Raw genomic sequence first — 25219 nt, forward strand, 5'->3', positions numbered from 1 at the left:
TGCATTACTTTCGAAGAAAAAAAAATCAGGAATACGTAACTCATTTTAAACTGTCGCAAAACTAGACGTTTTTAAAAGCTAATTTCTTAAGGTCTGCAAACTTGAAACCCTATGAGTCTATTCCTAATTAGACATGCATTTCGGGTAAAAAATATTTTTCTTGAAACAAAAATATTTGTTTTTTATAGCATCTGCAATTTTCAAAAATGACAGGTGACGAAGTTGGTGCCTCCATGTTGGTGAAGTTTGATAATTTTTTTCTCGTAAGTTATGCCGTTAATAGTAAATCGAAGTTGACTTTCGGGCTACCTGGTGAGAGGTGCACGAAATATAAAATACTCAATGAAATCTAAAATATCAACTTTTGGACCCGTGTCGATCTCTCGTGGAATCACCCAGGACTAATATATCAGAGTGATATTCAGAATTTCGTGGGGCGTAAGTCCTAGTTACTTCATGCATAAGTGATCCCTTTTCAGCCAGTCGAACAGAATGATGCAACCAGTGGCATGTCAGTTTTCTTTCACTTCACGTAGTTTTATGTAATATTAACTGCGCGGCTACTTTGGGAACCACCCCACCGTGGTGGTCTGGCTGAGGAACTCGGCTGCTGACCCGCACCTCGCGGGATCGAATCCCGGCTGTGACGGCTGCATTTTAAATGAAGGTGAAAATGCCGTAGGCCCACGTGCTCAGATTTGAGTTACGTCAAAGAACCCCAAGTGGTCGAAATTTCCGGAGCCCTTCACTACGGCGTCTGATTATCATATGGTGGTTTTGAACCGTTAAACGCCACATATAAATCAGTCATCTATTACTTGGGTGGTTGGCATTGCCTTCTAAAAAATAAAATCTCTTCTGCGCGCTAAGAAACGCTTGAGAAGTTTGAAAACTAAACTGGTATATCAATTTATTGTTCGAACTTCTCAAGCGTTGACGGACAGAACGCACATTTATTGAGTGTGCGCCATATCCTGTCTGACACCATTTCTCGAACGCTATGCGCAGAAAGAAAATAATTTTTTATGTTGCTTACGCCCGCGCATATATACCAACTCACGCAAGCACATGCATGGTCTTATTTTCAATGGAGGCGAAAATGCTGGAGGTCCATGTGCACAATGAAGAACTTCGGGTGGTTGAAGTGTCCGGGGCTCTCTCCTCCGTCATTCCTCATAAAGTGCTGGTGCAGTGGTCATAAGGTACAGTATACCAATACAGGAGTATCGCAATAGTATCTCACAGATACTAATAACTGCATTTGCGCACCGAGGTACAGTGGAAAATTATATTTGTAGGGAATATTATCAGGATATATCATGTCGTGATACTGTGCCGGTTGCCGATATCTCATTATTGTTATTTTTTTATTGTCAGAATGTCACACACGTGTCTGCGAAAGAGAAAGCAACACCTATTTTGCGCTAAGCAAAACAAAGGTGTCACACCTTTGCTTGACGGCACACCTTTGTTTGGCTCAGCGCAAAATAGGTGTGCCGTAGGTCGACGACATTGGGAGTATGGCGGAGGGTTTCCACGCGCACAGAAAACACCCGACCCCACTAGTGGCATAATTGCGGAGATGGTATTATCGTCCTTGCCGACAAACTTGCTATCTCTTAGAAATGTGCAGCGCTCAGAAACTTCTTTATTTTTGTAGAGGAAGAAAAGAGGGGGGGTAGCCATTTGGTGAATTAGCTCATTTTGTGTTGAAGTCTAACAGACGCTCAGAAGCTGATGTATCCCGATTACTGTTTGCGAAAGAACTGTCTCAACGAAGCAGCTTTTCTATGTCAAATTAATCTACGCCTTCTCCACATTCACTGATTTTCGTTAGAGAATCAGGTGGTAATAATTACTTGAAAGTTTCAATGCACGCTGCAAAGTTATTTCATGTATCACACCACACCTAACAAATGTCTTTCGAGAAAATCATCATCTCCCCCCCTCCCCCCCAAAAATGTATCGCACCATTTGCATTGATATTCTTTTATGTGTATTCCTGCATACTTTTTTTTACCTTTTCGCAAACTTATCTCCTAAATATTTTGTCACGTCAAAGAGAAATGCATCTTAGCATCTGTAACTAAAATATATCTTTGTATCTGCAACATAATCATACCGGGGTTTTGACACGTTTAATCCCAACAATTATAATATACATAAATTTAGTTCACAGATAAGTGACAAAATATTAAATAATGTGTTCATACAGCTACTACATCTTGTGAGCTAAGCGTACTCTTCTTTGTAAAATTCATGGTGTCACGCCGGGCCGGAAAACAGCGTAGAGGCGCCTGCGCTTTAGACGACCTTTATGGCGAGTGCCGTAATAAAATACCGCTGCGTAAGCATCTGAGCTATAGAAGTATTGATTAAAGGATGTTTTCAGACAATTTTGAAGCTGGAAGTGTAAATACAGCAAGCAGTAGGTCAACGATGAGCGACACCAATTAAAGAATATGTAGACTCGGCGCCTGACCTTTGAAGTGTCCCGCGTGTGATACGGGGTACGTGCACTGTATCATTTACGCACGATCAATGTAACAAAAATAAAAAAAGGCTAGCGGGAAATAGGGTTCAGCGAGAAACGCAAATTCTAGCTCGGCCCAATGCTGTCTCATAGCCTTCAGGCTGCTTTTCAAATATCGAATCCGTGCCCCCTCCCCCACCCCCCCCAAAAAACAATGCTTTTTCATAATGACGCTTGGGGTCTTACTTTCTGAAACCATGATATGAATATGAGCGGCGCCTTAGGGGAGAGCTACGGAAATTTTAACTAAGGGAAGTTCCTTAATGTGATCGTAAATCTGAACACACAAGTCTCCAGCATTTACCATGCATCTAAACACGACCACCGCTGCTGGCAACCAATGCTCTTTGTAGGTAAGTGTTGTCTGCTGTATGCCATTTAACTTAGCTAACAATTCTAAAGCAAACTACTTTGCTTCATACTTAGAAGCTGGTGGGACCAAAAAGCTTGTGGGAATAGAAATAAGGCGTTACTATAAGCAACACGTTGTCATGGAGAAATACAGGGTATACTCGGCGATCGAACAAGCAGTAAGAAAAGCGGTGTATTTACGGAACAAATATTCAAAAAACTAGTCTACTTCGGTTAATTTGTGGGTTTCGCAGGGATTTTGAATTGCTAGGAGTTTTGGCGGATTATTTGTTTTAGTTTTTTTCTTAATATTTGGGGCTTAGCCTGTTCACAGATCAAGCACTCCGTAATCTGTTTACGCCACGTACGGAATTATACTTACACCCGCGATCTTGTTCACGTGACTATGCAGCAGGTATAAGCCACTCCCAAGGTCGAAGAGCATGGCTGTAACTTGGAACAGCAAGAACTGCGGATGCAAGAGCAGGAGAAAACGTTAAAACGCGAGCACTCTATAGTCGGACGCCAGGCGCGACCGGTGCGACCAGCGTCCGTCGGTGTGGCCCGACGGCAACCGGTGCAAAATTCACCGGCGCGAAATCCAGACAACCCTGCGTCTCCCTCTCTTCGTGACGGAGGGACGCTGGACGAGCTGAAACGCGCATGCGTCAAAGAAACGCAGCGCAGCACACGCATGCGAGTATATGGCAAAACCGGCGCCTGGCGTCGCAACGCCGGCGTGACGCGACGAAATGAACGCCGGCGAGCACGCGCACGGTGTCACGTCAAAATGTATTGGGGCCTTGACTGTGGCATAATGTCGAGTTCTCACATGACACGCATCCTATGATTATTTTGTTTGCACCAGTCACTTACCTTCGTCATCCATTGACGTCACGTAATACCAAATTTGGCATATGTGAAGCTAGCGAATCGGCGGCGAGTGTATCATTAGTGCGGCATGTAGTAATGTTGTTGCATGACACGCATGGCATGATTATCATGTTCGGATGCGTCATTTACCTATGTCATCCGTTCGCGTCGCGTAGTTTGGTAGATATGAAGCTAGCGAAATGGCCGCAATCGCATCATGAGCATAGCATGTTGTCTTGCCGTTAAATGCCACGCATCTCATGTTTATCATGTTTGCACCTGTATCACACCTTCGGGATCCATTCAAGTCTCGTAATACCAAATTTGGTATAAGTGAAGCTAGTGAGATGGCCGCCAGTTCATCATGAGCGTGGCATGTAGTCATGTTCTTACATGACACGCATCTCATAACTTTCGTGTTTGCCCCAGTCACATACCTTCGTATTCCATTCACGTACTGTGATACCAAATTAGGTATAAGTGACGCTAGCGAAACGGCCGGGAGCGCATGACGAGCGTGGTATGTAGTCATGTTGTTACATGACGCGCATGTCATGATTTTCATGCTAGGGTTTGTCGCTTGTGTTCGCCCCGCAATCATGTCATACCATACCAGTTTTGCAACGTGCCATGTGAACGAAACCACCGCAAGAGCTGCAGGACTATAAAATGTAAATGATCACATTCATGACATACATCCCATGATTTTTATGTCATGTTTAGTCAAATAAGTTCTTCTTACTGTCATGTTATGCCATACCAAGTTTGGTATTGATGCCATTATCGAAACGGCCAGGATAGCTAAAAGTCGTAGGTGGCTACATAGATACACTCTAAGCCAAAACGGAGCAACAGGGGTATAGGGGTTGCTCCTTTCAGGGAGCAATTGCATTGCCACTCCCATTACTCTCCTAAAAGGAGTAACTGCAGAGGGAGGAACCGTTGCTCTCCTTTCAGTTCCTCCTTCGGGGGATGAACAGTTACTCCCTCCAGTTCCTCCCTGCAGACCAATAGTTACTCCCACCAGTTGCTCCCTGCCGACCAACCCTTACTCCCACCAGTTGCTCTTCTAAGAGCAACAGCTACTCTTTACCGTTCCTTCCACGTGTTTGCAGTTACTCTCTGAAAACCAACTGCGCATGCTTCCAGTTACTCCTTGGGGAAATGAGTATCTCGAGTATGCTTGTCACACGCTTAACACATGGCGAGAGCTCCTTGGAAGAGCACTGCTTGGGTGCTTCTAACACAAAAGGTGGACAATATTGAAAGGAAAATAAATGCTTTATTGTTCTTTTTATGAGGCGACGTGTGACCACACGTAAAAGTAGACTTCGCCACACCACAGCCAGCACTAAACAAACACCATAATACATCAAAGGTTTTCTGCGTCATCCGTGGAAAAACAATCTTGAATTTCTAGCATAGGGCAGTCTGTGTCATCATTGGTGAGAGAAGGGCAACTTCTCCAATTCTGAAGAACTCAAGTTTCGCAGCTGGTGTTTCCATCAGGCTAGCGCAGCAGAACGTCACCGCAGGCATATGTGAAGCATCTCATTGCTGCAAGAAAAAAAATAGAAGTGTGAGGTTAAACATGCCAGAATCAATTCATAACAAGGAGTCACACGCACTGAAGCAGCGCTTACATTCTAGGATGTCTACTGCAAAACGAAATGTGAAAAAAAGGAAGGTTCGGCCAAACGTTACTTGGCAAGCCATATAAATGCTGATGTGGTAGACGCTCTTCACATGATTTCTCGGACAGCAATATTCTGGAAGAAAATGTGCAGCACCTCAACAAGGCATATTTGTAGCAGTTAAAGATACCCTTAGGTTCAGTTAACTTGTTTCCTATACAAAGCTGAGATACATTTCTATGAGCCCAGTCACCAATGGGCATTCTAAATGAGGTCATGTGTGTGGCAAATAACACGTACTGTCCGCTCATGTTAAAATACTTATTTAGCTCGTGCACATAGTTGCTTTCGATTCTACTGTTCTATCATACGCTGTTGCGTCTTGAATTGTGCAATACCTGTAGGCACAAGCCAAGCATGCAAAGCCTGCTTGAAAGCAACCATTTGCAGAGGCTACATGATAATCTTCAGTATATTTCTTTGTACCTGACGCAAACGGCTGGACAAAGCTATAGACAAATAAATGTAGACCGTGCTACCTTCAATAAATGCTTTAAATTTAGAAAACTAGGGTGCATTTGTTCACTCGGTTGACGAGTCACAGCCACGAGATATGTAAACGAAGCAATATATCTTAAGGCATGCACAGATATTCTGATTCTTTGTTTGACAGTGTCACAGATAGCTTGTCAATACATATATATTTGAGAGCAACAAGATGTGAAGCTTTTATTAGTTCGTCTTGTTGGTTCACAGCCAAACAGGTTACTGCTTGTTAGACAAATTGGAATAAGCACACCATGGTCTCCAAAAAAAAAGCATTATTAGAAGTTAGCTCCCGGTGTGAATGTCTGCCTATTTATTTTGTACTGCCTTCTACATGTGCCACAAAGACATTTGTTGAGGATGTGCTACCAGTCAAGCCAAGATCGCATACTTGGTCAATGTGATGAAAATACAAACATTAGAAACACTGCCACCTCGAGTAAGAGCATAACACTTCAGTATCTTGGACTAGCAAAGAGGTGCACAAGAAAGTTAAGCCCACTCTTGCGGAACTTTGAACGCGAATATTTCAGAGTGGGGGAAGTCAACATGCAGTGGCACTTTTAAACCCATGAAACATCTGCAGAAAACAGGGTAAAGGCAAGTCAAGAAACGCTGTAATGAAGGCCTGCGCATGGACAGCTTTGTGAATCTAGGCCCAAGTGTTATGCTTTGTGCAAGCCAAAATCCATGTAAATAGGGAAAGCATACTTTTAGGAGTACCAGCGTAAACAAATCTTGGCAGTTGGCTTTTTAGTACAAACAGCAATCCCTGCAATGAAAACATAAACATTTTATCTTAACGGTAACAGTGTGAGCACACACATGGGCCAGCGGAGCCATGTCGAATTGTCAGTGCCAGTGTAACCATGTGGCATAATGAACAATTCTCTGGCCAACACATGCACAGTTTGCCCCTAAAAAGCGATGCTTTCATATACGTAGTACAAAAAGTCTGCACTTACCAAAATTCACTTGCTTTCTGTATTTAGCATCGTTGGGAGCATCTTTATCTGCAGTATAACCAAATTTGTGTCATATCCCTGAAAAAAAGTAAAAGACATGCATCAAATATTGTTTCATTTGGTAGCAGTGAAGTCAGGTTAAGAACAGCCAAGTGGGAATCAGCCTAATTATGTGCATGCGGCAAATCCCAAACGGCACGGCGTTATTGAGGTTGTCGAAATTTTCGTCGATTGGTATTAACGTCGATATGTGACTTCAACGGCATGCCAAGTTTTCACAGCGCATAAAGATTTCATGATGCAGAATAATGACAGCGCTAACGAGAACATACAGCATTTATGATTGTCTTTTACAATATTCAGTTGTGCTAAGGTTTTACATCACTAAAGAAATCTGAAAGATTTGGGTCATTCCTCCTCCAATTGTTCTGTCAATATGTAAACTGCTCGCTTGATGGTGCGCCTATAAAATAGTACGTTCAGCGCAGAGGTGAAGCAAGTGACGCAGTGATGTGGGCAGATTTTTTTTTTTTTAGGCGTGCGGGGAGGGGGGGGGGGGGGGGTCCGCTTATCTGAATAGGCCGGGCAAGCGAATATGGTCGTCAATTTGGGCTCCCTACGCCCGGCCTAAAAAAATTCTGTGCGCAACCGCCTGGCTATGCCAGTGAAGTGATGCGACAATGATTTGTTCACTTACTGATTTACATACACTTTACATCTCTAAAAAATGCGGCCCAAGGCCCCAACACTCAGCCGTTAACATTACATAAAGCCAATGGTAGAAAAGTGCCAGTATGAATGCAGCTACAACCCCGCCCCAATGTTTTTTCAAGCGAGGTAGTGTTGCGGAAATGAACTTTTAACTGCAAAAGTACACTGGCACTGCAGTGGTGACAGGGGAAGCAAGAGGGTACGCAGGCGGTAATAGAGGTAATTTAGTCCGATACGGCTAGCAATGGATACGGTGAATAAGAGCAAATCATTTCTCTTTCAATAGCGCAACCACTCAAGAATGTATTGTAAGAGCATTAAATGTTGCTGGAAATGCCACTCACCTGCACGCTGATGCATGCTCGGTCCTTTGTCCGACGAGCGAACAGGCTTGCAGATAGCTGAAGACGTGTTTACGATGTGTTTGTTCCACCCAGCAGCAAAATCCACAACTACTTCGCGCTCCATAAAGATAAATATACACTAACCTTCATCACGAATAAGCAGAAACGCAAATCTGCGGCACACACACACGATCAAAACATAGCTCACAAGCTCGCCCGTCCATGTGCTCGCCAACCACAGACCATATGAAAATGAGTAAGTAGTGCGAACCGGAACCTAGTTGCGCCGAAAAAAAAAACGTCCAGCAGTGGCAGCACAGGCGTCAGCGCAATAATTTCAGTGTGTTCTCCTATTACAATTATAAAAAAAAACTAAGGTACACTAAAACTCATAAATAAATATAAAAAGTTGTGTGTAATTTTTATTTAGTGCTACTCAACATAAACACTGAATAAAAATTACTTTGTAACTTATATCGTTTGCTACACCAGCGCCACTTTTGTCGTGCGGGCGCAGATGGCGCAGATTTGTCATTCTGCCCTCAAACTACATGGTGAAGCGTGCTACTAAGTGCATGGCTGATGAGAAGCGCGTCTGGGTCCGCTTTTTTTTTTTTTTTCTTCTCCGATATATCTGTGCGGAGGGGGGGGGGGGGCTCCTTATGCACGTGTTTCGGTGCTTGATCGACTTTGACGCCCTTACTTCGCGGACGAACGGCGTGTCTAGGCTTTTTTCATCGTTGTTTTGCACGTGTTTCGGCATTCGGTCCGCTTTGACGTGCCAACTCTCCATTCTGCTGCTGCGTGTGTTAGGTATTTGCCGTACTGTATTCTCAGGCCTTCTGTGTTCAGCCAGCGCTGCTATCTTATTATCTACGGACGCTAAAATAAATCACTGTTTTGGCTTGGTGAAATTTGGCACACAGAACAAACAATAATCTGGCCCATAAATATCAATGTGGGCGGCATGCATATTTGTGTGCGGTGTCCTGCCGGGGAGTAACCGTTGCGTGACGAGAGCATTTACAGCGGTTCCTCCTTCCGTTGCTCCCTTACAAACTTAGGATGAATACAGTTGCTCCCCCATTCTCGAACAAGTCAGCCATCTTGTTCCGCTTGGTCTTTTCGGAGAGTAACAGTCGGTCTGAAGGAGTAAAAACAGCCGTTGCTCCCATTTTGGCCATTTTTGGCTTAGAGTGTAGATATACAGATACGCTTAATGCATCACCGAAGTTCGCTAAGAAATGCTTCGCATTTAATACTGTCAGCTAAAAATTTCTATTACCAAGCGGTAGCAGACGGGTAACTTGGATCTGTAGCCTTAGCTTCATAGCAAAGAAAATAGTCGGTAGCAAGCTCAGTTGCTTACAGCCTAAGAATAAATACAAGCGTCACCCCCAATACTGCGGCTGACCTGCCACTCATCTGGGCTAGAGAGTCGTGCTAGGTGGTTTTGGTCGCAACTACGAGTCTTTTTTGGTGATAACACAAACACTACCCAGAGTATTATTTGAAGGTTTGTCACTTCTGTTTCAAACATTACGTTTCGCAGAGACTGATGTAGAAATCTTTGCGTAAATTGCACAAGAAATCAAGGCTTTTTGACGGAAAAGCAGGTGCACCAACATGTGTCTGTATAAAGAAACCAATGATCTGAAATATGCGAACGATCATGCGCCGTGGTTTCTAAAAGTTCAAAAAGTCTGGGATTCTTCGCGATTTCAATCGCGTAGATCGATGCGGTCTCATCAAGTGTAAAGTCCAAGGGACGGCTTTGTGCTCTCCCATTGTAGAGTACTAAGTGCTCTAAATCGTTAGTTTTTTAAACAAACGTTTGCTGTTGTTTGTGGGACGGCTCACTGCTCTCCTATAGTTGAGTACGAAGTACTCGAAAGCGTTACACACTTTTGTTTAACGCACATGTTGCTATTACATGAGAGACCGATGCCCCCGGGGAAGGTTTGGCCGATTAGTGATCGCCGTAGGCGAGTTTATTCTTTGGGGTAATCGCTACAGGGCGGTCGCCCGACGGCAATGCCTGCACCTACAGTAGCCGCTATCATCCCAGTTTAGAGAGACGCTTATATGTTTTTGCAGTCTTAGCTAGCAACTCACGTACATACTTCCTGAGATACTGGTCTTGCGCTTTCTTGGAAAGGACAAAGTCAAGCTCTCCGTCACATTCCCCAACTGTGAAGTATATTGATGTGTTCAATGTAGCTGAGTCTGGCCTTACGTGTAGGCCAATAATAACACGTGGAAAGTTTCCCCGTAAACGTTTTTTTCCAGTTATGACCGTTAGGTTGTACAGAGAGCTCTTCTGTTTTATGGGTTAGAGCGTCATAAATTATCAACATGTATATTGAGTTGGTATGTGCTAAATCGTCCGCAGTCACATGTGCGCGCGATCCCAGCAACCAGTAGTGAATTCGTTGACTCATGTTTGAAGGAAATAAAACTTTTCTCAATCTGTTTAAAATAATTTATTTTTTATTGTTGTTTTTTGTTCCTATTCATGAAGTGTGCGTACCCCTGCGCGTAGTTTTCTTTGTGCACATTAGGATTTGTGTTTGTAGGTACAAACAGTTCCCATTGAGCATTTGAATGTATATGAATATATATCAGGATGTCTTGAGAACATAAAGTGCAACAGATGAATGTCTTCTGTGTATGTATGTTTCTTTCGGAAATAAAACTATCTTGAGCACACATGACATGCCTTTGTTGTATGTCCAAGCGCTTAACGCCCCATCAAATGTGAGGCCCACGGGACGGCTTTGTGCTCTCCCATAGTAGAGTACCGACTTTCTAGTAATCTAAATCATTTAACACTATTAAATGCGAAGCACTTTTCTTGGCAAATTTCGACGACTTTGAGCGTATCTATCTATCTATCTATCTATCTATCTATCTATCTATCTATCTATCTATCTATCTATCTATCTATCTATCTATCTATCTATCTATCTATCTATCTATCTATCTATCTATCTATCTATCTATCTATCTATCTATCTATCGATGTATGCGCGTTTCAGCGCATCCGGCGTCCCTCCGTCACGAAAAGAGGCAAACGCAATGCTGTCTGGGTAATGCACTGGCATGAAATGCAGCATGTCGCATTTAGCGCCGCTTGCCGTCGGGCTGTGTCGACGGACGCCGGCCGCGCCTGGCGTCAGATTATAGAGTGCACGCGTTTTGCTAACGTAGCGTCACTGTGCTCAGAGTTCACGCGAGTCAACGTCACGCTGTAGTATATGGGCCCCTTATTATGCGCTCGCGGCCATTTTGCTAGCTTCACACATATCAAATTTGGTGTTACGTAACGTCCATGGACGGCCAAGTAGGTCCACATAATTGCTTCAGATACTCATTTTTTTCTCAAACCTAGGAAGATTGAAAATGACTGAGACCTATCCTAACCACTGAATAATCCATAAGCTTATTTACAGCTGGAATGGAAAGCGAACTGATCACTTCACAAATCGCAATAACGGCACTACAGCATCAATAAACCAAATAAGCGATGATTCTGTATTATGTTCTTATAGAGTTTCTGTTTTATATGATCGTATATTTTGGTGACATGTTCTTTGATCAGCTTATTGTTAAAAATAATTTGCTCAATAATATTGCGCAATTGTTGACTTATGCTGCCCCGCCGCGGTGGTCTAGTGGCTAAGGTACTCTGCTGCTGACCCGCAGGTCGCGGGTTTGAATCCCAGCTGCGGCGGCTGCATTTCTGATGGAGGCGGAAATGTTGTAGGCCCGTGTGCTCAGATTTGGGTGCAGGTTAAAGAACCCCAGGTGGTCGAAATTTCCGGAGTCCTCCACTACGGCGTCTCTAGTAATCATATGGTGGTTTTGGGACGTTAAACCCCACATATCAATCAATCAATTGTTGACTTATGCCATCTTACAAATGCGTACCTTATCCTTTTTTTCATTTGCTATTAGTAGAACTCTAGTCCATGTTCTCGCTGTTAATAAACTTGTTTGAATGTCTGTTTTTATTATGACAATGAATAATTAATAATCATATGCCTTTTTGTATATCTCTTTTTTGTAATTTTAACGAGTATATTTCATGTAAACAAATATGTTTTCATATGCCCTCCCTGCTATATTCTCTGTTGAGATTGGCAGTATTGTTTAATGAATGAATAAGTGAATAAATATATAGAATAGCCATAATACGTCCCGGTGAGGAGGCTCAGGAAAACTGTCAACGATTTAGAGCACTTCGTACTCTACTATGAGAGAGAGCATCAAGCCGTCTCAGACTGCTGTCGACATGCCATCATGTGTGTTTAGAAAAAGTGTTCAACAATCTAGCGTACTGGGCACTCTATTGTGTTTAGTAAACGTGGTGAAGGTTTAGAGCACGAGGTACTATGGGAGAACATAAAGCCGTCCTGGCGTTCTTTGGTGTCTAACCTGTGTGTAGGAAAAGTGGTTAATGATTTCGAGAACGTCGTGCGCAACCGGGACTGGGTGAGAGCAGTGAGCCGACCCTAAAGCTGAAAACATCAGCAACAGAAGAGAATAGCGTACGTGTTTTGAAAAAAGTGGTTAACGATTTTGAGTACTTGATACTATACTATGGGAGAGCACAAAGCTGTCCCGTACACTGTGTGTTGAAAAAAAAGTTGTTAACGATGTTTAGTACTAGGTACTCTACTATTTGATGTGTGTTTAGAAAATGGGGTTGATGATTCAAAGTAATTGGCATTCTAATATGGGAGAGCATAGAGCCGTCCCATTCATGTGTGTGTTTAGAAAAAGTGGTGAACGATTTAGAGTACTCGGTACCCTACTATGGGAGAGCTGAGAGCCGTCCCTTGGTCGTTTGAGGATCTGTGTGTTTAGAAAGAGTGGTTAACGATTTGGTTACTTCAATTTGTATACGCGGCGTCACAAATATGCCTGTTTATTGTGTGGTTAACGATTAAGAGCACTTTGTACTCTACTATGGGAGAGCTGGAAGCTGTCCCGTGGACCTTTTTACCGAGCCGTAAGCTCAAAGGTTCTCAGGGGGGGGGGGGGGGGTAGAAAAAGGGGGTAACGATTTAGAGCACAGAGCACTCTACTATGGGAGAGCTTAAAGCCGTCCCGAGGGGGCCCGAAATCACGTAAAGTGGATGCTAATGTGTTGAGAAAAAAACTGGTGAACGATTCAGAGTACTTGGTACTCTACTATGGGAGAGCACTAGAACGTCCCCAAGGGCCTAACGAACTGAAAATATTCCAAGGCTTTATTTATTATTGATGTTCATCAGCATAACTTCACATTGTACACAGCCGTCACAGAAGACAACGTGATTAAACAGCCTGTTGCATGATTTACGACCGTCTTATCGTCACTGGCTTTAGACAAAAATACTTGAAGCCATTTGAAAAAAATTCTTGAAGTGCCTCACAACAACTTGGGTTAAATGAAATACTTTATCTTGAAGCAACAAACTTTTAATTTCGTACAAAATTAGCTTCCTAAATATTGTCGGAAAATTGTTTACACTAAGTTTACACGACATTTTCTTGAGATGAATGACCTATCTCATCGCGGTTTCACGCTCGGAGGTAGCTCTGTCGTCGCCGTGCGTGGTTGCGAGTATGGTTCGCTGCAGTTGCGAGCAGCGTTTCTAGAATTGGTTCTAAAACATTGGTAAGGAGATTATCCAACGCAAACACTGAGAATTTAACTACGCATAAAGTAAACAAGGTGTCACCACTATATACCGCGACAACGTTCTGTGGCAGCCCAGCCAATGCTAGAAAGCTGACACACGCCCTTTTTTTACTACGCCTCTGACTGTAGTCCGCGAACGCTAACGTTTATAATTACGTAACATAAGAAAAAACTATAGAACAAACGTTAGTTATTATTATAAATCGGCTTATGGGCAAATGCTTGCTTCGTTTCTCGCGTTTCTATAGTAAACTATGCCTCTTTGATACATGACATCAGAGGTTAAGAAGGGCTTTTATAGTGCTTCTATAGTGCCTATAAATGCCTATTTAAAATAAGTGCCTCATGAGCGCTATTTAGTTTCAATTTTTCCTTTCAGGTACAGTTGTAAACTGGTATTTATGTTACCGGGCAAACTCGAGCTAGCTGAACTCTATGGGGTGCAACCTATGCTCCATCTTATAAGTTCTTTTCAGTCTTAGCCAATAGGAAGGCAGATTACCTTCGACGCTTTTATTCATCTGTGTCGCGTCGTCTGCTCCGGATGTTCTCGTCGCCTGCTGGCATGCATGCGTAGTGAACAAAAAGTGATTCTGTGCAGCCACAGGTCAATGAAGAACGAGTGCGAAACCGTGAAGGGTCAATCGGAGGAAGTAGAGTGTAGATAAAAAAAAGTCCTTATTTTTTGTTTTGTTAGTCAATTACTTCTTAAACGGCGCTATACTAGGTCACATGAGAAATTTCACTTTGGCACTAGAAGTGTCGTGGCCAATGAAAAGGTGTGTATTACAAGAATTTTTAATTGGTTCATTACAAGCCGCGAAATCGTGACGCCATGAGGTGAGGTCGAAATGGTTGCTACTCGACCTGTGTAGATATCGCAAGCCTAATTCCTCCCCTGCACTCTTCGGTATATATCACAGCAACAAGGAGCTGGGAAATCGCACGACGCAGACGCATCAACAAGCCATACGCATGCAACGTTGCATTCGCATGAAATGCCCATGCCAGGTCGGGCACGCAAGTGTTGGCGGGCTATTTCGACGTTCTCTGTATTCTACTGACTGTTTTGGGGTGATGAATCCCTCTATGCGTGAACGTTTGGAGATGCTGGCATAGATCATGTATCCTTACCACGGCACACAGCGTCGCACCACTGGAACTGCTGTAAAGGACGATTCACTAAAAACACGGTAAGTGTTGTGAATGCTGGCACCGGCACGACGCGAGAACAGCGAGAAGTGCAACGCTAACTAAATGGAGGCAACTTAGTCTCGCATCTCGCTCGATACGAACTAAAAAACAATAACGCGCATAGAGAGGAGACGCTGCTAGCGTCGACCAGTGCGGTTGGGGTCATGTCGGCTCCTGCTTTTTGTTTTGTTTCTTGCGTTTTCGCCATCGAAACCCAGAAAAATTGTGTATTTTCCAAAGCAACAAGATGCACAGATTCTGGTGATATCAACTTTATTCTTGTGGGTGCTTTCTTGAACATTTTCTTGAACATTGAACATTTGGTCCGCGTTAGGCCTTCTTCAGTGGATATAGCGGTGAGTGAGGCATAGGCCTAACTTCGCGGCCGCCTAAACCTTCGTGATGGAAGAAGGTGATAGCAATTTTGCCAGCGACTGTAGAAGTGGAAGGGATGGACGCGAGTCCTGAGGACCTGGAAGATGCCGGGTGGACTGGGTCATTTTATTCCCGGAAGAAGGACGCGAGACACCGATCGTCAGCAGGTGGCGTTCGCCATGGTGGAGTGCAGGCGTACGCCCGCTCTGGCAAGGTACAGGAAGCAGTCCGACGAGGCTCGAGGTGGGCCGCAGGATTTTCAGGGACGACGAGGCTCCCGATAAATGATATTATTGTTATAGTAAGTCCACAAGGTGGGCTGAATATGGCAAAAGCGGACATTGTTTTCCTAGCTCAGGCTGTATCGATAGCAGCAGGCCTTACAGAAAATCAGACAAAGGAGGATATGGTATGCCCCAACAAGGTGCAGAATATCGTTGTCGTCTTCACCCCACACGAATTCCATGCGATGAAGTGTGCGCGAGTCTGCAAGATTTACACACGGATGGGGTCGTTTGAGATGTCTGCGTTGTTGCAGAAACGAGAGGAGACAAGCGTGGACTGCCTTCGATGCGAACAAATAGCAAGAATCCTTTGTGTCTATTTTGCCTATTAAAGCGCGCGTTCTCCCGTGCATCTTGTCTTCTTCTTCTCCATGTTTTCGGCGAGTATAAATAGCTTTCGGCCTGCATGAAGTTTTGTTGCCTCATTGGAATTAACCTTCAAGTTTGTAGATATGCTGTACAGGTCTCCAAATGAGTTTTCCATTGGTTTTCAAAAGGCAGGAGCGTATCTTCCCGTCGACTCCCGAATAAACTTCCATGACTTTGGCCAGGTTCCAAACTCATCTAGAAGTGCGTGAACCAAGCAATAGAACGTCACCTCGGTTCACTCTCGTTTCTTGTTTACTTGCATAAGCTTGCGCCCCAATGCCTTCAGATATTCCTTGTTCTTTCTTTACCACCAATCTTTCATGACGTTCTGCCGCTTTCTCCAGATTTCTTCAATGTTCACTTTGTGTTTATCTTCGTCATTGCCTGAAGGTCTGCATTTTCCACCTATTATGTCAGCTCACACAATAGGTAGTGGCTCACCGGGTCTGCTGTATGCATAAGTTAACGGCCTGTTGTTAAGCACCACTTCGACTTCAGTAGTTATTGTCTCTATCTCTTCTCTGGTTAGCAGTCTCTTTCCGATGACTTTCCTCATTGATGATTTCATGCATCGTATCATCCTTTCATGAAGCCTCCCCACCAAGGCGCTTGTTCGGAGATAAACTTCCACTTTATTTTATCTCCTTGGTGAGCTCTTTTAGAGACTTATTCTTTAGCTCCTTCAGCATACGATTGATTTCTCTGCGGGCTGTCTTGAACGCACTTGCGTCGTCACTATATACTGTGCGGCACAAGCCTCTTTTCACTGTAAATCTTCGGAATGCATGTAAGGATGCTTCTGTTTTACAGTTGTCGATAACTTCGAGATGTACAGCTCTTGTTGTTCCACACACGAATACTGCAATGTACAGTTTACTCCTGCCTTTCACGGAGTCTTTTATAAGCATCGGGCCTGTAAAATCTACACCTGTCACTTCAAATGGTTGTCGGTGGTTTACTGTGTCAGCAGGCAGGGGTGATGTGTCTTAATTGGTTTAGCGTCAAATCGTTGGCACTTTAAATGAATGACCTTCTTCACCAACTGCCTCTCTTGGATTATCCAATATTTTGTTCTAAGCTGCGACAGTGTTGCACTGACTCCTCCATGCAACGCGAGTTGATGCCCATGTCGTACTAGCAGCTTTGTAGCAGCCGTCCACTTTGATAGCCCAATTGGATGTTTTTCGTTGTATGTCAGTCCACTTTGAGACAGACGACCCTTGTGCCTTATTAGTCCTTGTTCATCATTAAAGACTTCCCTACCACAAAGAAACATCCTTTTTGTCTTGGTCGTGTTGCTCTTGTTGAGTGTAATATGTTGCGGTATCTTTCGTTGTTCCAATTTGATTGTTGCCGTCTCTGCATTCTTTAGTTTCTCAAAACTCAGATCACCGATTACCCGCATCTTCATTATATACCGTATTTATCTGAAAACCCAAGCTGTTACTCTGAGCAATCTTATGTAGGTTCCATACTTTCCCGCGTCGATCATGACCAGAATTGACATGGATGTGTTAGTTGCAAAACATTCACTACTCTCAGTGTCTTCTTCTGTCTGCCCTGTGGTCTTGTTTACCGTAACAAACCACTTGCCACCATAGGTTCAACTGTATCAAAGCCATCACGCTTACACTTCTGGTCATGAGATCAGCTGGGTTCTCGCAATACATTTCCACTCTGATAACTTCGTTTTCTCTTTTATCTCTTTTACCCTATTCTCTACAAGTGTGTCTCGTTTTTTCTTTCCATGTAGCCAATTAGGAACAATGGTGGAGTCCGTCCAGTATCTTGTAGCATTTATAGTTTATATTCCTTACAAATTCGCTTCTGATGTATTAAGAAATGCGTGCAGACAGCAACGCAGCCATCAACTGAAGTCGTGGTAACGAGATTTGTTTCATTGGTGATATTCTTTCTTTTGCAATTAGTATTGCGGCCTACTTTTTCTTCTCGTAGTGATATATCAATTAGGCCACTGTTCCGTATGCATATGCACTTGCATCGTGAAACAAGTGAAGTTCCGAGTGAACAGGCTTCGTCCTTTGTCTTACATCTAACCATCGTGGTACACTTAACTCTTGAATCGATTCCAGCTCTTTAATCCATCTCCTCCAAGTCTCCGTTTCATCATCTGGCAGTGAGTCGTCCCAAGACATCCCTTTCCTCCACATGTTTTGTATTTCTCGCTTTGCTGTTACCATGAATGGATTAAAGAGTCCCAGAGAATCGTATACTCTTGCAGTGAACTGTAACATTGGGCGCTTCTTTTGCGCACCACTGGTATCTATGTATTTTTATGTCAAACGATGGTAGGTACAGCCTATCTTCCTTGAAGTTCCACCTGATGCCAAGGACCTTTATTTCGGTGGAAGCAACGAAGCCTGCGTTTTCCTCTTTCTTCATGTTTGTTGTAATCCAGGCTCATCTGTGTTGAACTTTCTGAGAGTCATTGACTCCTCTTCAAAAATCTCCTTTGACTCCCAGTAAAGTTTTTCCGCTTCCTTGAGTGATTCGGCTATCATTATTATGTTGTCGACGTAGACGCTTCTCCTCAGCTGTTTAATAGTCTCAGGAAATTTCTCCTCCAACTTGATGAGGTGGTGCTGTACTGTTGCTGCGAGCAAGAAAGTACTGGGGGCAGTGCCAAACGTCACTCTTGACATGCTGCATGTTACGATCTTCGCATCACTTACAATTGAAGTTCTACCCCACCAAAGAAAACGCCGCACGTCTCTGTCCTCTTCATGTATCGAAATCTGCAAGAATGTCTTCTCAATATCAGCTGTCATTGCAATGCGATGGTGTCAAAAGTTCATCAGCATGTGAACGAGATCACAATTGAGATTTGGTCAAGTTTCGAGGTTTTCATTGAAAGATGACCCTTTTGTGGACGATGATTACGTATCAAATCCTATTCTTATCTTTGTTGTTTGACTATATTCCTTCATGATGGCTTGATGTGGCATGCAGTAGGAGTGTGTCATTGATTTCCTTTGTTCCTGGGCCACTTCTGCCACTCCGCTAGTCAAGTACTCTTTGATGGCATTGTCGTAACGTCGCAATACACTTTCATCTTTCCGTAACCTTCGAGTGAGTTCCTTCAAAATCTGGTCAATGCGACACTTTTGTTTTCATCAATCTCCACGGTGTTTTTCCATGGAAGTCGTACTGAGTATTTTTTCTCTTCACACTTTTAGTTCTTGCTAAAATACTCCATCACGCTCTCTTCTTTCTTTGTGTCTTGCTCAGTGCCCTTTATGTCGATGGTTTCAATGTCACAGAAATGGCTTAGCTCTCTCTCTATGTCGGACTTGTTCACTTCTCTGTGAAGTACCATAATGGTTGACCGTTTCATTAACGTTGTGGCTAACTTAGTTTTGCCCTGCACCGTCCCACCGAATATGGTCTCTGTTGCTGTCCGCTTCTTTTCTAGTTCTCGGATGCCTCCAGTCATACTTTGCCAGTACTGGTCTGATCCAACAAGGATTCCGATTTCTCAGCAGTCAGTGCTTATACATAAACTGTCAGCCAACTTTACTCCGTCGTCGTCATACTTCTTTTTCAGTGAAACTGGCAGGAACGGTATTCTTTCTTTTGATGTAACATCAACCTGGAGTGCTTCCAACAAAACCTATTCGCCACTATAAGCGCTTCCAAGTTTGACTTCAACTGAATGCATAGTATTTTCCTGTTGTCCTCCTCCGAAAAAGACTAATGCCAGTCTTTCTCTTCCTTTGACCGGGCAACCAAGCTTTTTTGACAAGCTCTTAAGGATGAATGTTCTTTGGCTACCGGGGCCCAACAGAACCCAACAATAGCACAAATTGTTTCTACCATCTGCTATTGCCATTGCAGTCTCCAGAAAAATGCTTGATGATATATTTGTATACTGGCAGGTTGACATTTGCTGTTCCTGATTTTCATTTTTACCTTAAATGGCCTCAATGCACTTCGCTCTGAGTTTTTTCCCCGGCACATAGACGTTGCGTGCCTTTTCCGGCATATCTTGCATATTATGCTTTCTTTGCATATTATGGCGATGTGGTGAGGCGTCGTGCAACGGAAGCATCTATGAGACGCTTTTAGCTTCATTTTTAGGGGCGAAGCTCCTAATGGCGTGGCTTTTGCGTCCCTCGTAGTACGTAACCACCAGTGGCACATACCCGAAATAGCGGTCCTTACTATTTTGACCTCCAAGATGGTTCCAGTGAGAGATTTCTTCTATGCGTTGTTGAACAATAAAAGAGAGTGCTCAATGCACATGTTAATGGCTGCTAAGGGGGAATGAGAGACAGGAGCATTCGGCCTTTAGGTAACGCGCACGCTGCGATCCCCATTAGCAGCTATTGGCATGTACATTGAGCACAATCTCACAAGAAAGGGTTGCTACGTTGAACTCGCTTGGTGTAACCTCCTTGGTTTTAGAAAGGTTTAGCGAGCATTCGGCCGCATAGCCATGAACACAGTGAACTAGTATATGCCATGAACTCGAGGTGGTTAAAGGTGGGAAGTAAGCTCGAAGCGCAAGCAGTAAGAAAGTCTGCATGTGCCACCTCCCGTTTAGTCCTTGAAATGTCCGCTGGATGGCGGTGCTTCTATATGGAGAATATATGATGAAAAGATGCGAGATGGTGGTACTTGGAGTGCTGAATAGATGGACGAATGGACACACAGATGCATGGATGGATGCATGAACGGACGCAGGCGCGGATGCATGGACGAACGCAGGGACAGACGCACGAACAGACGCACGCACGGACGGGTGGATGGACGCATGGACAGTTACACAGACGTACGCAGGAACGGACGGAAGCAAAAACGAATGGATGGACGAATGCTTCACCCCACTCCCCATCATTCACTCCGTGGATATGCTGCCGTTTTTTTTTCTCTTCATCTGGCATATTCTTTCTGCAGTCATCAAAACAGTGGGTATTAGTCTCACAAAATATGCAAAACATTGCCGTGGTGCTCTGAAAATTAACCACCCTTTTCTGTTGCCTACTGTCAAATTTCTTGCCGTGGCTTTTTTTTTTTTGGCTTCTACCAATTCCTATCTGCAGTCAACTTGGTCTTCTATATACCTCATCAAGTGCTTCAGAGTTTCTTCATAATGTTTAGTTGCATTGTGATCTTGATCTGAAAACTTACCGGCCGATACTGATTGTTTCAGTTGGTACTGCATGTGCATCTCCGCAGGCAAAGATCTTTTCACAACTGGTAATAGCATCTATGCATAGGACTCGATTTTCACGCCTACGGATTCCAACCCACGTGTATGGACTTGTACTTTTTCTGACAGTCTTCTCAGTCTTTCATAGTCGCTGCAGCTTGTTACTGTACTCAAGTTAGTTAGCTTTTTCATGTGCATTTCTACAAGCGCTTCGTCTTTCTCGTATCGCTGCTTGAGCATGTCGATAGCTTTCACATAATTGCTGTCTGAATATTGAAGTCTCTCCACGGCAGCTGCCGCTCTCCCGGTTAGTGATGACAGAAGGTCATGAACTTTTGATTCTCGTTTAATACTGTTCACACGTGAACAGTCGATTCAAACTGATGCCAGAATCTCTGCCACTTCCTCCTGTCGCCATCAAGTTTCATTAATTCTACCTTTGGTAGATTTACTGCATTTGCTTGCGGCGCTTGCCTGGCATAGTCGTTTGAAGTGACCTGTTCCCTCACTGGCTTGCGCCGTTCTTGTCGACAAAGGTAGGCATTGATGTTATGCAGAATGCTTATCGTCTTTAACTCGTACTCAGTGGTCCTCGCAAACTCGGCTTTGGCTGTTTCTGGCATTATGAAATGTTCTATCTGTTCGTCAACTTTATTTAACATGTCGGTTATGCCTCTAATCTGGCTGACTATCACCGATTTTGCGATTTTGCTGTAGGCTCTTCATTGTCATGAAGTTTATTTTCTGCTTCGCTCGCTAGGTGGGTTATTTGCGTCCTCGGCGTTTTTCTTTTCTTCAAAATTACTTCCCTGTGCATTTTGGATATTAGAGGAAACAGCTGGTCGCTTACATATTTCAGCGGCGAATCTTCATCCGTGGCTGTGTCGTCCTCCGTGTCTGTGCCGTTCTCTCAGATAGCTATGTCGCGTGTCGCTGCCGTCGGTTGGCACTGGGCCTCCTCTTCGTCCGTCCTCTGTAGCCTGTCCTTCATCCTGGTATTCCGTGGCCAGTGGTAGAAGGAGAAAACGCTATCCTAGTCACGGCACCATGTCGCAGAAGCGAGACGAGACAAGCGTGGACTGCCTTCGATTCGAACAAACAGCAAGAACCTTTTTTATTTATTTTGCTTCTAACGCGCGTGCTCTTACGTGCCCCTTGTCTTCTTCTTCTCCTTGTCTTCGGCGAGCTTTAATAGGCGTATGTCGTGGTCCCGGAGAACACCTGTAAGGGTGTTCTTCGCAACATTGACCCGCCCATTAATGAAGAAGCGCTTAAGCACATGGTTGTTACTGGTCGGAACCCAATGGTCTAAGAGATGAAGCGCATTAAGACTACATCGGTTGTAGTGGTGCTCTTTGACGGTATGAAGGTGCCTAACACGATGGTGTGTGGAACGGCGCTTGTGCCCTGCTACCTTTATTGTCGCCAGATGGACGTTTGCTAGGGCTGCGGTCAAGTTGGTCGTCGGGCTGACGTTTGCCCTAGCAGTGTGGAGGAGAAATCAAAGTGTCTTGGATATGGACGCGGGTCTGACTACCCGTGGACCCGTGACGACCCGTATAGACCCGTGGACGCGGGTCTGACGGATGAAGTTCAGCATAATGTGTGTGAGCCAAAGTGTAAGTTGTGTGGTGGCCCACACATTACGGGTTGCAAGGAATGCAAGGGGTGCTTTCAGGAGCTGTATGTGGTTTGGCTCCGGAGGCGGCATCGTCGAAAGCGCGCAAGAAAGCAGCAGAAGGCGGCTCGGGACAACGCCGGCGGGGCTGAGGGTGGCAAATCATCAACAGAAACTGCAGCTGTGGGGATGACTTTTATCCTTCGGTTTCGGTCCAGAGAGTGCTTGCGCTCCCGGTACAGGGAACGCTCTCGGTTGGCGACTCGGGCAGGTGCGGCTGGGTAGCAGTCTTCGCGTCGTCAGGCGCCGGCGCAGTCCCGCAGCCGGAGTCACGGGCAACTTGAGAAGCTTACAACGTAAACAGATGAAGTCAAGAGTCAGCTGAAGCCAGGGCCTCCTGAACGAAGAGGCCAGTCATCAGTGAGAGACAGGTCAGAACATCTTGTGAGTACCCGTATGCAAGTTCTGGAGGCCGAGAATAAGCAGCAGGAACTAAGCGGAACTCAAGGCGGCTTTTGAGTCATCCAAGGAGAGGGCACAGCGCGATCGTAAGAAAGATGATCCCATTTGGTGTAAAGCCAAGCAGAAAGTCCTGGCTCCTGCTGAGGAGTAATCAGAAAGAACGGCTGCAGTTGTGGCAGTAGAGGTGGAAGCTAGCTCGTCTTTGGAGGTTGGCGTAGATGATAGACTGGTACTTATGGAGAAAACTAAGGTATGCCGCCACTTCGAAATGGCCAAAAGCCGCCGTGTTCTGCCTCAGTTTATGTGGCTACCAAACACGGCTACCTCTTCACTACAGATTGTATAATGAATGTTCTGTCCTCTTTGGAGGGTAAAATTGCAGTGTTAGAGCGTCCAAACGCTCTTGCTAAGGGTATGCATGAGCTGGCACCTGAATCGCAGTTGCATGGTCTCGGTCCTAGCAAGGAGACCAGCGTGGCTGATGTGATGGTGTGTGCTCCGTAAACATGGCAGAGACGCCAGGGAGATTTAGAATCTGGCAGTAGAACTGTGCCAGTTGCAGCAAGCGTAGAGCTGCACTGGTCCAGCTAGTGCAATCGGCAGAAAATAAGCCGGAGGTCATTCGCTTACAGGAAACGTTGATGACGTTTCCCGGGTACCAAGCTGTCGCCAGCCGTGGAGACACGGGACGGGGGATAGCAGTCCTAGTTGCAAAAGAGTTGTGTTTCCTCGCACATGATATACCTCAGTACAAGTCTCGGCTTGAAGCCCAGTTGGTGGCTTGTATTTTTGTTTTGAATGTATATAGTTCTCCGTCAGACATGCAGAGAGACTTTGGGACTTTGCTCTCGGCTGCGATTCGGAATGCAGGGGTAATGCCTTGGTTGTTGCAGGATATTTTAACGCTCGCAATATGGAATGGGGACACCCCGCAGTACTGTTAAGGGTATGTGTTTATTAAATCGGGCCTTGGAGTTTGGGTTGACGCTAATCACGGATCCTAGGTTTTCAACGAGATAGGGAGGTTCGGTTAAGAGAGATAGCACTCCTGATCTGATATTCCTAAGGGATGTGGACAGGGAGTGGGGTAACTTGCAGGAGGAATTGGGCAGTGATCACTACATTCTGGAGACGCTTATTGGGATACGGCTACCACCAACTTCTAAGCACAGATATGTGGACTGTGATCTCTTCAGGCGCATTAGAGGCGAGGATACCTCGGATGACGATGATTTTGCAGGGCATGTCTGTCAGCAGTAACGCACAGTAGAAAGGGCTACGAAGGAGATTGAAACGCGGCTGGAAGTTTCGAAAAGGGATTCAAGACTGGCGCATTAACTGCAAGGTATAAATGGCCTACTTAGTGGCGTACGCAGAGGCTTAGGGCGAGGATACCCTTGCTCAATAAAGAAATTGACACTTAGGCCAGAGAGCTTGGCCGACAACAATGGATGGAGAAGTGTTATGAGACGGACCGCTGAACGCGTAGAGGTAGCAGGTGGGCCTGCTCAAGAGACTTCCTAATGACAAGGCGTTCAAGGAGGCGGCTTGCCTGGCAACGGATCTGATCATTAGGAAGCACTTTCATATGGGAATGGCGGAGGTGGAGATGGCCCATGATCTTGCCACCTAGTACATGACCCTTAGAAAGAAAAATGTGACTGGGAATGACGTGTTCACCGACTATGAGGGTGCTGACAGGCCGGAGCTTGATTCTCCTGTCATGGTGTCAGAAACTAGGCATGTTCTGTTTAACCTTAATGGTAGGCCTGCTGCTGGCGCGGACGGGATCACAAATAGACTCTTAAATAACCTTGACCATAAGTTGATTGAAATTCTTTCAAAAGAAATTAATGACGTGTGGGCTACTGGGCATGTACCGATTGAGTGGCGTGCTGTCACGGTGGTTCGCATCCTTAATCCAGGTGAACCTCCACATGTAGACAATCTGCGTCCGATTTCAGTAACATAGTTTCTAGGGAAAGTTGCCGAACATGCGATTCATAATCGGGCTACGGAGTACATAGAGCAACATGAACTCTTCAGACACAATGTGGTTGGTTTCCGGCCAGCGTTGTACACACAGGATGCCCTTCTC

This window comes from Rhipicephalus microplus, chromosome 5 (genome assembly GCF_043290135.1).
Source record: "Rhipicephalus microplus isolate Deutch F79 chromosome 5, USDA_Rmic, whole genome shotgun sequence".
In the NCBI taxonomy this organism is placed as follows: domain Eukaryota; kingdom Metazoa; phylum Arthropoda; class Arachnida; order Ixodida; family Ixodidae; genus Rhipicephalus; species Rhipicephalus microplus.